This window comes from Choloepus didactylus, chromosome 1 (assembly GCF_015220235.1).
Source record: "Choloepus didactylus isolate mChoDid1 chromosome 1, mChoDid1.pri, whole genome shotgun sequence".
NCBI lineage: Eukaryota > Metazoa > Chordata > Mammalia > Pilosa > Megalonychidae > Choloepus > Choloepus didactylus.
This window is the reverse complement of record NC_051307.1, coordinates 110,797,384-110,801,733: the sequence shown is the minus strand read 5'-3', so window position 1 is coordinate 110,801,733 and position 4,350 is coordinate 110,797,384.

Below are 4,350 nucleotides of genomic sequence, written 5' to 3'. Positions count from 1 at the left end.
AGAAACATTCTATATGTTATTTTGTATCCTTACCGAAGAGTGTAGTAGTTACATGCGCTTCCTCTAGAGTCAAACTGCTGGGGTTCATGTTCCAGCTCCACTGCTTGGTCTGTGACCTTGGATAAGTTCCCTAACCCTTGCCATCTGTAAAATGGGAATAATAGTATCTACCTCTCAGGTTTTGTTGTGAAGCCCAGTGCTGGACACTCAATAAAGGACTCAATAAAAGTTAACTATTCTTATAAGAACTCTGAAGGTTAGTGTTTTAGTTTGCTAATGCTGCAGAATGCAAAACACCAGAGATGGATAGGCTTTTATAAAACGGGGGTTTATTTTGCTACACAGTTACAGTCTTAAGGCCACAAAACGTCCAAGGTAACACACCAGCAACCGGGCACCTTCACCGGAGGATGGCCAATGGCGTCCAGAAAACCTCTGCTAGCTAGGAAGGCAGCTGGCGTCTGCTCCAAAGCTCTGGCCTCAAAACGGCTTTCTCCCAGGACGTTCCTCTCTAGCAAGCTTGCTCCTCTTCAAAACATCACTCCCAGCTGCACTCAGTGAGTTCCCTCTCTCTGAGTCAGCTCATTTATATAGCTCCACTGATTAAGGCCCACCCTGAATGGGCGGGGCCATGCCTCCATGGGAACATCTCATCAGAATCATCTCCCACAGCTGGGTGGGGCACATTCCAAGCAAATCCAACCAACACCAAAATGTCTGTCCCACAAGACCACAAAGATAATGGCATCTGGGGGACACAATACACTCAAACCAGCACAGTTAGATATTATCATTACTGTCTTACAGAGGAGTAAACTGAGATTTATAGATATTAAAGAGACAAGATACAAACCCAGACATGTCTGTCTTCAAAGCCCAAAAGCTTTCTACCATACCTTATTTGGGATATTCCTGACCAAGGGGGCATCCATTTTGATTGGACATAAAAGAAAGGCAAATTCTCCTCTTAAAATTTTATAGATCTGATTAGAAAATTTTTCCACAGACCAGATTCTGGCTCCATACATTTCATCATGGGCTCCTCCTCCATTATGCTTGTACTTCTGGGGCAAGGTTCTGGAGGACACATGTGGCGTATCATCTGGTCTTGTACCTTTGGTTCACAATATTGGGTAAGTTAGAACAGTAGTGGTAGGCCTATTCTAGGTTCCCACTCTTTATACCAGAATGGCTAGAAAAACACATAAATATATCCCATTAAACCCAAACTAGATGTACCCCCAAATTAACTTTCCCTTAATTGGATCCCCAAAATACTTCCAATCCAAGCCTAGCTGGCAAGGAAGAGTGACAGAAGGGAAGTCAGAGTAGAAAGAGACAGTTGAGAGTAAAATTTCCTTTTCAAAATTTACAAAAGTATGTGACCATGTGAACACTGATGGGGCTGCTTCCAAAGCCTTGGAAGAGACCTAGGCAAGTGAGAAGACCTGAAACTTAATCTTCACTAGCTTCATGGTAAATACACCTTTGCCACAGTCCCAGTATAAAGGTTACCAATGACTTTTCACTCCTATTTTATAATTTATTCAATGCTTAAATGTAATGGTTACAGTTCAGTTCAAATGTAATTATTTATATATAAATTATATACAAGACATACTTAAAAATAAAACTGAAGTGTCTACGGTGAAAAAAGTTCCAAAATACTTGTAATTTATAATATAAAAATATTGTATCTATAAAAAGGAATTTACATAAAATTCATGGTCTGAGGAAAGTGCCTTATTTTAGAGTACTGTAAAAGTTACAACACATCTACTGGTTCGGGTAGGAAGGGTGGCTTATTGGTCATCACAGCCTCTGGTTCTTCCCTTATCCTACCTTTCCCATTGTCACCACTGAGGAATGTGTCTCTGTGTCTTTTCAGTTCTTTAGCTGCTGTTGCTCTGATACTCATCATCCAACCACACCCCAGTCCTAGAAAACAACCATGAGGGGACTCTGCCTTGCCTTGCCACTATACTTGAATCTATCTCAATCCTTAGCTTTCACTACCTTGCCTCTGACTTCTTTCAAAGTAGAAGTTAAGTGAAGTTTTTAGAAGGAAGAACTATAAGTTGTAGCAGAAAAATAGGGCTTTAAATCAAAAAAAGAAGTTCTAATTTTGGACTCTGAAAATACGTTGGACCATTTGCTGAACTTTTCTTGGTGCTCTGATATTCCATGGCCTTGTGGCCTTCACTCGAGGCACTTAAGAGTCATCAGCTTTGTAAGGAAGATAGTCTTAGGCAACAAAACGGGAAATAGGATACCCCCAAATCTGGGGCAGTCACCACGAAACTAGAATATAATAGCACATCTGCATTTTGTAAGGTCATAGAATAGATATTTCTATTCAGAATCATTTGGTAATGAAAGAAGGCTGTGCATGGAAGAGAAAGAAAAGTTTTTTTGCTCACACTGATTGGTAAGACACATGGACTCTAGGAGTGAGATGTCTACAATACCTCTTTGAGGGGGATAGTTACCTCTCTAAAGTTATGGACTTGGGGAGAGATCAATAGGAAGTTCTCCTTACTTATTGGCCACTAAGTGACAGTTAATTATAGCATTTCTTATATCTGTAATGGTTGTTTTAAAGACTGAATTTTGTTTATACTTGCAGTTATTCTTAAGTTTAAATACCTCTAGAGTTCACTTGAATATTACAGAAAGAATTTTAATTTATCAACTGTAGGTATTTTACTTTTTAGATTCTGTCTAATATGAACACCATTAAAATGAAAATCCTCTGGTTTCAGCCCTCAGATGGGTTAACAGAAGAGAAATTTTCAGTAACTTCTGGCATCTGCAATATAGCAACACACCAAGCTCCCCTCTGCCAGAGGAAAGATTCAACTCGATTTGCCTTCCCCCCAGCCCCAACCCGTGTGGATATGTAACTATAGCCCATGTGGGGGTATACGGCCTACCCTAAGGCAGCACACCATCAGTTCAGCTCCGTGTTCATCAAGCTTCAGGATGGTAAGGAGGTCTCCTCCATGGAAGGCAGTGGTTTGCTCTTTTGGACTTCATCCTCCCACAGTGTGTACCTCACACCCCTATTCACCTTGCCCAACTTCTGCTTGCCATATAAAACCTTTGTTTGCAACAATTTCAGCATCAATGATGGCTGAGTTAAAAATGACACTAGCAGTATCAACTGGCTATTAGCAGAGAGGAGCATGGCAGAACTTGCTGTCAGCTCCATTCATGTTGATGCCCAAGTCCAGAAGGAATGTGTAACATGGTGGTGACTGGTCTAGAGTACACTGCATTGTGGGGTGGTTTCTTTATAAGGATATTCCATCTGGTTCTTTGTATCAGTTTTTGTATCAGTTCAAACTCTCCTGGAAGAAGAACAAATTGATCCCCAGGCCATGACCTGGTCCAGAAGAATTTGTTTGCTCTAAATCCATCCATTTGGCCATTAAGGCAGCAGGAGAAAGTCAGCAGGAAGAAAGGGTGAAGAAATTTGGCCTTTCCCTCTGTCAAGGGGCCTTGTCTATGGGGCTTGGTATCTGTACTTTGGACTCAACCGTGGATTGATTATTATCCTCGGCTGTCTGAGGATGTCATTTCGTGGTTTCCGAGTAGATCAGATGTGACCTACAGCATCAGGGAAAGGCAAAATAATGAATTGGAAGGACAATGACTCATGAAGAAATGAAGATGGTGATGGCGTCCTTCAGTCACAAGGTAAAATGGGTTTGCTGTACTCTTTATAGTTTATCCTGAAACTTTACCAGGTTCTAGATATTCCTGTTCAAGGGATCTTATTCTTCTTTTGCAAGCTTCAGTTGCTGAGCTGTTCTCCAGAGTCCTCTGAACATCGGCATCAGGACCCCATGAGAGGACGTAGCTATGACTATTAGCTACAAAAAGTGAGAATTCAGTCCCTACTGTATGCCAAACCAACAAAGGGCAGTGGTATCCAGAACAGGCAGAGTGTGCCAGTGGGGGAATCATTTCCAGTGAAAGAGGAGAGAAGGGGTAATGACTCAAAGATCAGAATACTTTTCCACGCTATTTTTACCTCCACACCTGCCACCTATCCCAGATCTAGCAAAGTTGAGAGGGAGACCTAGATTGATTTGTGAACTTGCAATCTTGTGTCCTGGATTTGGGAGGAAAAAATATACAATTTACTCTATTTTTTTCTTTTAATCACATTTTAAAGTGTTTGGATTTAACGTAGAGGGAGTGTCTGGGTGGAAAGGTCACCAATCAAAATAATGACCTTTTCTTATCACAGCAAAATCTTCCATTCCAGCTCTCATTACTCCCAGGATTTTACTGCTGTATGAAGGCCCTGGACTTGGGAAAAGGAAACAGAAGACTCTCATAGCA